The 12,915-nt window shown below is 34.1% G+C and overlaps 1 protein-coding gene and 1 pseudogene across 3 annotated transcripts in view; one reads left to right on the top strand and one right to left on the bottom strand.

The window, feature by feature from the left end:
* Positions 1 to 12,915, top strand: part of PIK3CB (phosphatidylinositol-4,5-bisphosphate 3-kinase catalytic subunit beta) — a 147,993-nt gene that overhangs the window by 47,945 nt on the left and 87,133 nt on the right. The gene's annotated exons all lie outside the window — the stretch shown is intronic.
* Positions 8,424 to 8,966, bottom strand: LOC102540680 (NADH dehydrogenase [ubiquinone] 1 alpha subcomplex subunit 12 pseudogene; annotated as a pseudogene).

The raw sequence follows: 12,915 nt of genomic DNA, 5'->3' as shown, positions 1-12,915 counted from the left end.
TTGAGTTGTATGAGTTTGTATTTTGGGTGTTAACCCCTTAGTGGATATATCGTTTCCAGATCTTCTCCCATTCGGTAGGTTGCCTTTTTGTTTCATTAATAGTTTCCCTCACTGTGCAAAACTTTTTTAGTTTGATGTAGTCTTGCTTGTTTATTTTTGCTTTTGTTTCCCTTGCCTGAGGAGACGTACCCCCCAAAATATTGCTAATAAGACCAATGTCAAAGAGTGCACAGCTTATGTTTTCTTGTAGGAGTTTATGGCTTCAGGTCATACATTTAAGTCTTTAATCCATCTTGAGTTTGTTTTCGTATATGGTGTGAGAAAGTAGTCCAGTTTGATTCTTTTACATGTAGCTGTTCAGTTTTCCCAGCACCATTTATTGAAGAGGCTTTCTTTTCCTCATTGTATATCCTTTCTTCCTTTGTCATAGATTAATTGACTGTATAAGTGTGAGTTCATTTCTGGGTTCTCTGTTCTTTTCCCTTGATCTGTGTCTGTTTTTATGCTAGTCCATACTATTTTGATTACTGTAGCTTTGCAGTATATGTAATTTGAAATAAAGGGGCACGATACTTCCAACTTTGTTCTTTCTCCAGATTGTTTTGGCTTCTTGGGGTCTTTTGTGTTCACACATGAGTTTTAATAATGGCCATGCAGCTACCTAAACTATGTATTTGAAGTGAAGTCCAAATTCCTATAACAGACTGAAAATGAATAATGCCTCAGACACAATAGATTTTTATTTCTTACTCATGAAATAGTCCAAGGTGAATGTTCCTCTTTGGTAGGTGGTTCTCTTTCAGGTGGTGTCTTTCATCTCATGACTCTTTTATCCTTTTTGACCAGTAGAAGAGGAAAGAGAAGGTACAGGAGGCACATCAGCTGTCTTCAAAGCCCTCACCTAAAGTGGCACAAGTCATTTCCATTTAACATTCCACTGGAAAGAACTTAGTATATGATCATTTTTTCTGTTCAGGAGGTTGGAATATCTAGTGTGCCAAGTGCACAGCCACAATCCCATAACTGTGGAAGGAGAAAAATGGTCTCTGCCACAGTGGCCTTGGGAAAGTCATCTTATTTCTGTAGGTCTTAGTTCTTAAGGTATAAAATAAAGGATCTATATTGAGAAGATTTATAACACACACATCCTTATTTCTTAATGATTCACTTTAAGAGGCACAAGGAAAATGTTTTTCACTATGTCTCCATTCACCTTTTTCCAATGCAGTTTTTAAGGAATATGAGGCGATAAAGCTGCTTTTCATTACAGTTAAGATTCCTTGTTTTGATTGACTCATATAAATGAGGTCAACATTTTACCAGTAGTAACATTGTACTAAACCCCACATTAATGAATAAATTAAATAAAATCTTAAAAAAAAAAAAAAGATTCCTTGTTTTCACAGCCAGGCTACTTAAAGCTCTATAACTTTATCCAGGTCCTAGGTACAAACCTCATCATGGTCTTATTGTGAATGGAAGCTTATTATGGAAGGTGAAATAATTCTGAGGTTATGTGTTCCTGCCAAGTTGTAGACAAATATATTAGTTGGTTTTGAAATACTGAATTAAGAACTTGTTTAAGTATTCTACATTTTCTTTGGAAGACATAAGAATTTTACGTATAAACATCTAATTAAGGAAGCTGACTAGAGCTTGTATCAGTTTATTCATAAATTTGACCTCTGTTTCAGCAGTTATGATTTCAAGAAAATTGTTTTGATAGTTTTTGTAAGTTTGATAGAACGAAGTTGGGTAATGGAAATTTCATTTTTACATGTTTTTAAAAATTTATTTAACATATACCTCCTTTTTTGACATAAATGACATCAGCATTGGTAGTTACCACTGGTAATTTAATTTTAGCTTTTATTCTCAGTTCCATTTCAATTTTAGTAGAATTTTGGTCTCAGTGATTATAATTTCATAGGGTAACTTGTTTGCTAATATATACTGAAACTATTTGTATATGAGTAGAAAAATTTTTTATCAGAAATGCCCTTGAGAAAAAATATATTTAGGGAAATGTATGCATGTGTGTGTGTGTGTGTGTGTGTGTATTTTTTTTTTAAAGAAACAAATGAATCAGTTCTTGGCTGTAGTATAATTTATATTCTTAACCTAATATATCATGCTCCAATTATCTATTGCTGTAATAAACCATCCCAAAACTCAGTGGTGTAAAACATACATTTTGTTATGCCTTTGCTCTGTGGTCAGAAACTTGAATAAGGCACAGTAGGGTCAGCTTCTCTAGTTCATGATACCTGAGCCTCAGATGGAGCATCTCAAAGTCTGAGGGTTGGAGTTATGAAGTCACTAAGAAGTCTAGCTGTTGGTGCTGGCAGTCATTGGGGTTGGTCAGAACACCTACACATGGCTCTTAGAATGAGCATCTCACAAGCAAGTGTTCTAAGAGTTAGCAAGTGAAAAGGCAACCTATCGAATGGGAGAAAACCCTAAATGCAGAAAATAAGTGTTGTGTGTGGAGAAAAGGGCACCCCTTTGCACTGTTAGTGGGAATGTAAATTGGTGCAGCCACTGTGAGATATAGTTGGAGGTTCCTCAAAAAGTTAAAAATAGATCTGTCATATGATCTAGCATTTTTACTTCTGGATCCAGCATATTTATCTGAAGGAAGTGAAAACACCAAAAGATACATTAAGTCCCTGTTCATTGTAGCATTGTTTACAGTAGACAAGATATGGAGACAACCTGAATGTCCACCGATGGATGAAAAGATAAATTGTTATACACACACACACAAACACACACGATGGAAAATTATTTAGCTATAAAAAAGGAAATCTTTCGCATCGATGTGGATGGATGGCCCTCTAGGGCAGTATGCTATATGAAATAATTCAGACAGAGAAAAACAAGTACCATTTGATCTCACTTATATGTGAAATCTAGAACAAACAAACAAACAAACAAACAATCAAAGAGATAATCAAAACCCTCAAACTCATAGATACGAAGAACAGATTGTTGATTGCCAGATTGCAGGGGGATGGTGGAGGGTGGGCGAACTGGGTGAAGGGGATCAAAAAGCAAAAACTTCCAGTTATAAAATAAAAAAGTTATGGAGTTGTAATGCTACAGCATGGTGACTAGTTAATAATACTGTATTGTACATTTGAATGTTAAGAGTGTAGACGTTAGAAGTCCTCATCACAAGAAAAAGTGCAGTTTTCGAGATAATACTGTCTTGACTATTTTGGAAAAAATAAGTGGTTAATAGATTAACTATAGGGTAGTGTTATAAATTAAATACAGAACAATATCCAAAAGCCAAGTTTGAAGCACAAATAGATGAAGATTTCAGACTTTTTGGGAACCTAGACATAGTGACTCGTGATGAATTATTATACTCCGAGCCACATTAACTCCCAATACTTACCTGTTGTGCACAGTTGTAGGCTGGGGCAGTGAGGCAGTGAGGGGGTTTCATGACAGTGAATCTGTGGTGCGACCTTAACATTTCAGGTGAGGCCTCCTGATCCCCAGGTACTTTCCATACCCTCTGTGAAGTTTAAGCAGACACTCCATACTTCCCCTTTTCAGTATTTCATCCTCATCTCTTGTGTTTAAGGTTCTTTGCAGGCTGAGGTGGAAAACAACAGCAACTAGTCATGTAAGCCTTCACTACCTTTGTTTTATTCTCCCCTGCAGTCTAAGAAGGAGCACTGAGTGAAACAGAACACCTCCTCTCACTTGTCTTTCTCAGCAGACCTCGGTGGTCTGGTATGGACTGGGTTGGAAATGGCTTTGTTTTATTTTTGTAATCCTCTCCTCCCCCAATCAAGTGTGTGATATGGCATCTTCCACAGAGTGAATACTTAGTAAATATTTATTAACTTGAATTCCAGTGATTTTTGTTGTCTTTCTCTCTTGATGGAGGTTTTGCACTGATGATACTATCAGCCTGTCTCGCCTGATACACTGTGTTCTCTAGAGAATAGACAGTGAAAGAAAAGTTGGCATCAGGGACAGATACCTCTTCAATTTTCTCTAGGTTTTTTTTTTTTTTTTTTGTATTCTCTGTTTACCGTCAGTAGTGAAGGGGCTACAAAAGCTACACACAGAAGCATTTTGTCATTCATGGCTGGATAATTTACGAGGAAAATTGGTCTCCAAGGAAAAGTTTTAAAACAGACAAACAAATACTTGCATAGACCGAACTTACACCAGTATGCAGAAGAGTAATATCCTGAAATGGCTTGGGAGAAATGCTAGCTTTTTAGGACTGTCTTTTAATTTTTATGCATTACAACTTATTTTCAAAATGATGGCAGACAGAAATAACCAAAAGATTCAGAGCCTGGAGTAGTGCTTCTTCTACAGCTGTAAGCTATTTAAAATTCTTCTCGTGTTACTGTTTGCCATTCAGATGGCTTTCTGGCACTGGTTCAGTTCCTAGATGTGAGGGCTGTTGGTTAGTTACTCACCAGCATCACTACACACTTGTACAATCTGGCTCATGACTCACTCGCACAGCACTTATGTGTGGGTCCCCTTTGCTCTGCAGTCATTTCTGATTATTTGGTGTCACTTGTTATAAACAAGGACCAGAATTGATTGAATACCATTTCTCAGGTGAAGATTTGCTGTCATTCAAAAAAGGAAAAAGAAAAAACCACCTTAGTCAGTCTGTTGGAACCATTTCTGCTGGATTGAGAAACAGAAGCAGTTGTCTAGACTATGAAACTTTTGTCTAAAATATGTATCCCATGAGAGGTACCCAAGTGTATCTAATAAGCCAGAATTATTTGCTTCACTTTTGTACTATTACCTAAAATGATTAAAATGCAAAGAAACGAGAGATGGGGGAAGGGGTTGCTATCCAGAAGGAACATCCAAGGAGACACTGAGATGCTGGCAGCATTCCTTCTAATTCTTGACCTGGATGGTGGTTTGCTTTATAGTAACTCATTGGGTACTTTTTTGTTTATATATTATTTTAAATGGGAAAAATATTGTAAAATAGAAAGTACTTGCCCATCATGTAGGAGAATTCTCTCAGCTGTGTCTTCAATGGCTAGAAAGGGTCTTTGTATTTTGTACTGGATGTTGGTAGCAAGTCTTTGTCCTATTAAATTGATATATTTAGGGAGATAATCACATTTACACTAAAATGTGGTACTGGTCTACCAGTGACTGAAATTGGTTTGACAGTTAGTTCCCAAATACTGTTTGGAAGCTGAAGAGAAGGGACAGTGTGAAGGGACAACATTGTAGGGATAAAACATATGTTTCTTCATAATATATATCAAATTAGAATAATTTATTACTTCTTTCTTGTTGATAAGCATAATTGAACATTTAGAATAGAGGAGGGCAGACTGAAAACTAGAACACTAAAAAATTAATTAGTATTTTTAATAAAAAATTAAATATTTGAATCAAAACCATTTAAATAGTTTTAAGTTGAGTATTTTGAAGAGGCTAGCAGTATACCGTATTTTGGAATAATGAGGTGATGTGACTTATATTTTATAATCTTTGTAGGAAGATTATTAACATTCTTTAGGCCTAGGAATCTGCTGGATTAAGTTTTTTCATTAGCCCATTTGGTCTGAGGAAATAATACCTATAATGTCCCCTGTCCCCACTCCCCATTGGTGTACAATTGCTGTGGATTATGTATCTAAATTTCTATTTATATTTTTTCCTGACAATAATGACTTCTAAAAAGTTGTTGGGAATGTGGGAGTTATTTAAAATTCTCTAAAGCTTTTTAAGTAAATAGTGCTAATTTATATTGCTTGTTTCAAACCTTACTATTTATTCAGTAATTATCAGTGGAAGGAGCAAGAAAAGGGTAGAGTAAAAATATGAATTGAAGAACACTCTGTGGTTTGGTGTTTCTCATGTATTTTGAGATTTATTGCATTTCAAAACCTGTCCTAAAGCATAGACTACTGCTAAGATTCTGCTGCTCTGTGTGATCTTCAAGATTGTAATTCTCAGACCATGGACAGATCTCTGGACAGTCCTCTGGAATTAGCCTTGACTGTTACTGACTTTGGTGAGGCCTAAATCCTTACCACGTAAAAATCCTCGATAGAGAAAAATACCATACCAATTAGAAAGGAAAAGCACTGATACTCCAAAATGGACAGTGGGTGACAATAGTAAATTTAATTTATTTAAAAAACTGAATATCTTTTATTTGAATACTGAATATATTATGTTAGTGCACAGAGTGTGCTGTGAATGGAATTTTTTAAAGGAAAAAATAACAGCAATACAATTAAAATGGAAAAATATAATTTCTAAATTTTTAACATGATGATAGATATCCTGCATTCTGTGAAGTCCACTTAGGGCATTACATTATCTGATAAACTGTAGTTTAATTTAAATATACTTCAGATGAGTATTTGGGATTAAATGTATTTGGAGTTTTCTTCCCTTAGAAAACAGGATTTTATTATGAGGTGTCTTTTAGAGATTTAAGTGCTATATTTATCACAAGAATTATTCTCAAAGCAGATATTCTCTAAGATTCCAAAGTATTCAATTGATTTGGATAGTATACTTTAACACATTAAAAGTTTCAAAGCCTAAGGTAAGCAAGAAACAAAGCAATAAAATCACATCTCAGAATTCTAACATTTTCACACGATATCATTCACTATGAAATGCAGAAAGACTATTAATGTTTAAGGGAAATGACCTCTAACTTATAAATTACATTAGTATGATCAAACACATCCAGAAATATGGATTCTAGTAAATATAAAAATTTTTTGATTTTACAAATAATCAGATAAATGCAAATTAACTCAGATATGTTTAGATAATTGACTGAGATTTAAAAGCTTTATTACAGTCCTGTTAATAGAAACTGTATACATCCATTAATATAATGGGAATACTAATTGGTAAAACCTTTCTTGAAAGTACCTTTCTAAGAAGTTTGACTATATATAAAGAAACTTATAATAGTTTATAACAAAGAGTCTAAACCCTGTTATACCCAAACCCCCTTTTTGTAGTATATTTTATAATACTTGTTTTAGTATATTGAAAAGAAATTAATAGGTAATATAATCTACCTACACACATAAGAAAAACATAATGCTTTAACTATACTATGAGGGACGGTCATTGTGATAAAAAGTGGTGTGCAGTTTTTCCTGCTAAAAAATATGTAAGCACTCAAGTCCAAATGTAGTAGACCAAAGTTAAAGATGTTGTTATCTGTAGTTAGATCACTTGTGAATGCATTGACTACAAGTAAAGACTGACACAGGGATGTTGTGTTGGTAACTTAAATTCCATGAGCAATACATACAGCAGCCACTTTTGATTCTATATCATGGCTCACAAAAATAACAAGCTAAGTGGAAAAATTATTTCTCTGGTCCCATGGCTTTTCATTCATAAATAAACATAAAAGTTCATTGAACCCGTCTCCCTCAGGAACCCCGATAGACACTCTAGGGGTTTTGACCTTCATAAAGCAAAGTTTCTGCTAATATACACACGAGATAGGAGTTACTCTGCCATGTTGTATGCCATTGATATTACTCAATACCCAGTGTGTAGTTTGATGAAGGAATTTTGTAGTAGCTCATTGTACTTTCTCTCTTTTGTATTGTCATTAACATTATTATTGGAACCTTTTTTGCAGTTGTGAAAATTGTATTTGTTTTGCTGTAAGGTATGTAACTTTGCATTTTGCCCCTCTAATTTTGGTCTCTTTGAATTGGTTTTGAGTTGCTTATACTAAAATGAATGATGCAAGATAATAGTAACAATAAATATTTATTTAACAAAAGTAATGCTGTAGCAGAAATGAAGTAAAAATGTATTTGCTAAGATTTGGAAGCTTCCCATTAACTGTTACCCAAGGGAAAAACTGAACAACACAGCCCTGTGGGATTTCTGTAGAAATTGTAATTAATCTTGGGAAATGCATGTGAGTAAACCACCTGTAAGTCATTAGAGACCACCTTTTAAGAAGCATTGCTCTAATTCCTTTCACATGAAGCAAACAAGGCTGATGATTGTATGCTGTGAATAGGAGGCATGGCTGTCCCTTTTGTTGGAAAGAAAAGGGTTTATTGTAAATTAATATTTAGTCATCAATTATTGAGTACTTTTTTTTAATGTCAAGTGCTATGAAAGGTGCTTTTTCTGTGCTATTTTATTTAATCCTTAAAGTAACTCTGCAAAGTGGATGTTAACTATTCTTATTCATAAATTAGGGAACTGAATGTCAGCTTAAGTAAGTTATCCAAGGTTATAAAATCCAAGCTGTACAAAAAACATGTAGGTGAAACCATATTATAAAAAGGACCATTTAGTATTTCAGTAATAAAACCTCTGTGGATCTGGTCCAATATTGATGAACCTTATACTAAAGAGAATGATAGAGTGATAATATAAAATTTATACTTTGAAGCTATGTCTTTTTTTTTAATCAAACAATTTTAATGATGTTAATAGTAAGCAGTAAAAGTACAATTACATGGCAAGCCTCACATTTTACATGTTTAAAATGTTTTTAATTGTCTTTATTTGTAAGGTGTTGAAGGTGGGACCCACTCCTGAATCTTCTTTCTAGTGGTGGAATAAGGTACATATTGTTGTGGAGTGCCAGTCACGTTGAATTTATGGTTTGTCGAAATGAATTTACGAGCAGTAGGTAGTTTTGTTGTCGGAGGATCATCAGTCATGCAGTGAAGCCAACGATGCCATTCAGGGGGCACCATGCTTCCGTCCGCATCCCAGAATGTGTTTTTGCCATTCATTTCAGTGGTATATATAACCCATCGGTGACGGCCAAGAAACTGCTTGTTGTCTTCGTAGTATTTGTTTCCATATTTGTCTTCCCCCACTAATGTACCATCCCTCACATCATTTGCCCTGAATAAAATCCGTAGGTAGCCACAGAGGCCGCCGTGGCTGCTGATGTGCTGCAGCCCGCGCTTCAGGACCTGCAGGAGCTCCATCTTGTGGAGCTATGTCTTTTAATACCTTAGGAGAGTAATTTGTTTTTTTTGGAGGGGAAACTTTAGTAATAATATATATTTTATTTAAATTTGTAACACTTTAATTTTAGATATATGCTTTTTTTTCCTCTTCAGGGTATTTACTGTGATGGGTACCAGGTTTTTGTGCATTATAGATTGCTTTTTGGGAAAAATTTTAGAAGAGAAAAATTGCTTAAGCAAAAAAGGAATTATTCTTGTCAATGTCTAGGTTAGCCACAGAAGCCATTTTGATGTATTAAGTGTGTTTTTAAAAAATTGTTCTGCATTCAAAGAGTTGGAAATAAATCTGGCTTATAATAAATAAACTTGTTTTACAGAGGCATATTAAGTATTTGTAAATGTATTCTATTTATACTAACATTAAATAATAAGAATAGAAGTGTGTAGTTTAGAAATACTGATGAACACAGACATGTTAAGACTAGATAGCCTAGCTCTAACTTAAGTTCTTCCTTTGAACTCTTATAAGTGTCCTGACTAATAGAACTTAGAAGAAAAGTGTATAATCTGTATGCTCTCATTAATGAAACATTGAAAAAAGGAAATGTTTATTTATACTTTTGAACTATATTAATGTATTTCCTTCCAGCCTTTCTTTCTTTCTTTCTTTTATTCTTCCAGTTTTATTGAGATATAGTTCACATACAGTGCTGTTTAAGGTGTACAACAATGATTTGATTTACATATATCATGGAATGATTACCACAGTAGGTTTAGTGAAGATCCATTATTTCACATAGATACAACATTAAAAAAATAGAACAAATTATTTATTTTTCTTTTTTTTCCCCCAGGGGAGGTAATTAAGTTTACTAATTATTATTATTATTGTTATTTTTAGAGGAGGTACTAGGGTTGAACCTAAGACCTCATGTGTGCTAAGCATGCGCTCTACCACTTGAACTATACCTTCTCCCAAGAAACAGAAAAAAATGTTTTTTTTCCCTTGTGATGAGAACTTTTAAGATTTACTCTCTTAACTTTCATATGTATCATATAGTAGTGCTGGTTATTTTTATCATGTTGTACATTAACTCTCTAGTACTTTAAGTTATGACTGGAAGTTTGTACCTCTTGACTACCTTCATCTATCTCTCCTTCTACTCCCTTCCCCTCCCACCCTCTGGTTTTCCAACCTATATTTCCATGCATTAGATTGTACTCATGGTTTTTTCCTCTTTTACAGTAAATAGAATTCTAATTATACTTTTTGTACTGTTTTATATTTTGCTCTTTCTGTATCATTTATTTCCATCGTATTATACACATTTGACAAACACTAGTTCAAAAGGCTGCTCACCATGCTATCAAGTGGGTATATCATTGTCTGTTTCTTAATGTTTGGGCAGTTAGATTATTTGCAAGTTTGTCATATTTGTATATTTTACTTTGTATATGAAAATTTTTCTGAATTCAAGCTTCTAAATAGGTATATTACCGGATTAGTAGGCTTACATTGTTTTCAAGGTTCAGTGCATATTTGCAGATGTTTTCTAAAAGCTGGTTCTAGGACCACTTTCTATTTTAAGAGGATAAATTTAAAATGTTTCTCAGTATAAATGATAAGGTATGTAGTAATGTTTTAGCAGTTATTCTTTAGTAATTTGTAGAATTACTTTAGAGCGTCTCTTACATGGAATTACAATGATTCAGATAAAATAATCATCTTTAACAAATGAAGTTCTACACTGTTCAGTTTTTCAGTGCTCAGTATAATGCATACTTGATTGTAAACAAATCAACAAATGAGGCTGATGTCTTTGAACAGTCGGGTCCAGTGTAGGGGGTGAGGACTGAAGCCCAGATAAATCCAAATCCCATCACTTACTGTGATTGAACCCTAAAGGCAGAGATAGTAAATGTAGTGTTCATGATAAGTACACTGCCCCTTGCAGTTCTTTTATGAACATTAACTTGTCTTCTGGCTATGTCTTATAATAGCGATGAAATAATTGGTAAATACTATCACATTTCATTTTTAAGAAGTTCCCTTTCAGACTCTCAAAATTTCTTCCATGGTTTTCCAAATAAGTTTTTGTCTGAACTACTTGTTCATCTGTATAACAGGTTTATATTGATTTCTGCTTATCATGACTTAAAGATGTAAAATCCAGTGGTTCTGCTGGCACACTGCTAGGGAGGCTGAGAACATTCAAATCCTTTCCTCTCTTTCTGCCAGTGAACAATTGACAGGATATGGGTTTGTAATTTCAGTCTAAGGGTTTAGCTGAGCTAATTTTCACTGCTGAAGTTCCTGTGCCCTCTGATAGCTTCCTGGAAAAGTTGTTTTTATAGTAGTTTCATGCTTGTCCTCAGCCTTTGATCATTTGCTTGTGCTCAAATAGAAGAGCCATACAAGACTGAGGATCTTGCTATATGAGGGTAACCCTGTAAAGAACATATCCTTTAAAGAAAAAAAAAAAAGAAAAAAGGAGAAAAAGGAGAGAAAAAATAATTTAAAAGTATGTTAATTGCTTAGAAAACCTTGGTTTAGGCTCTGCCTCTGTGTCTCTAGATAATTTACTTAATTTCTCTGGGCCTTAGTTTCCTTATCTTTAAGCTGAGAAGAGTCTGTAACTCCTAAAGTGTCTCCTAACCTGAAACTCTGAGTTACTTCTTAGGCTGGACTCTTGTATGAGATGCTCCCTACAAAATAAGAGTGACTAAGGGAAATAGGAACTAGAATGTTTTTTATTTTCAATGGTATAGCAGTAATTTAATTCTCTTCAGAATATCTTTATAAAAGATTTATCGGTTTGCTACCTTGTTTGTTTTGCAACAGTATCAGAGTTTTAGGTCAAACAAAGGACATTGTATTTTTAATTACAGCACAGCACAGCACATTTTGTGAGTATGTCCCCTCTCAATATCTACCTTAGAAGTGTTGTGCATGAAGCTCTGAAGAGCTACAAGTTACACTGTAGTTTTGGTTAGACTACCCCATCAGTATGTTTACTAAGGGTCTTGAAAACTAAGAGTTGGTTTTATTGGCCTTAGATTCCTCTGATCAGTTAAGGGGCTGAAGTTTTCTTGACTTAGAGCTTCTTTTACCCTTTAAGAATTAGCCAAAGACAGCAAAGCCAAATTCAGGAAACATCATTGATTGACAAGTAGAAATGTGTGGTTAATTATGTTCATCACTACTTTAAATACAGACTACAATTAGGTCTAGGTAAATTGTGGAGTGCCCATTTTCACTACTTTGAGAAATAGTAGGAATTGTCCTAGAGCAGTGGTTCTGAAACTGGACAATGTGAACTACCCCCTGTAAGATGCTTATGATATTTGTGGGGGTGATTTTGCTGTACTTGCTGTTGCTGTAGTGATTGGAGGAGGTGTTACTATTATGTAATGGTTAACGTAACATCCTGCAATGCATAGGATAGTCATGTACAACAGAAACATATTTCATGTACAACACAGCTTTGGCGTTACCCTCCAGTTAGTCATGTAGGTGAAAAGTCTAATTATTTGAACCTAGATCTGAACTTTATATTATATAAAAATATAATACAAAGTATTTTTTACATGATTTTAATACATTAATTTTGGAAGATATAGATTTGGAAAGTATAGATTTGGAAAATTTGTGGCACCAGTGGCTTTTGTGGTATTTGTTCATCAGTACAACGCACCTGTATCAGTCTGTAATTGTAGTTAGTTGTCGTATCCATGGTAATTCTATGTATAGATGTAAACCTCTGACTACATCATTATGCAGAGATATGGTCATGTCCAAGTGTTCATATACTGAGATATACATTATTATTTTCTTTTATTTCCCCTTTGTATTACTATTAGGCTATTATATGGGTTTATATTGAAATTGGATATATATGTATGTAAATTAATAACTTCATTTCAGATTTTTAAAATATTTATATAAAAAGAATATTGAATATGAGAG

This window comes from Vicugna pacos, chromosome 1, assembly GCF_048564905.1.
Source record: "Vicugna pacos chromosome 1, VicPac4, whole genome shotgun sequence".
NCBI classification, from domain to species: domain Eukaryota; kingdom Metazoa; phylum Chordata; class Mammalia; order Artiodactyla; family Camelidae; genus Vicugna; species Vicugna pacos.
The sequence above is the reverse complement of the archived record's forward strand: the minus strand, read 5'-3'. Positions and strand labels throughout refer to the sequence as shown.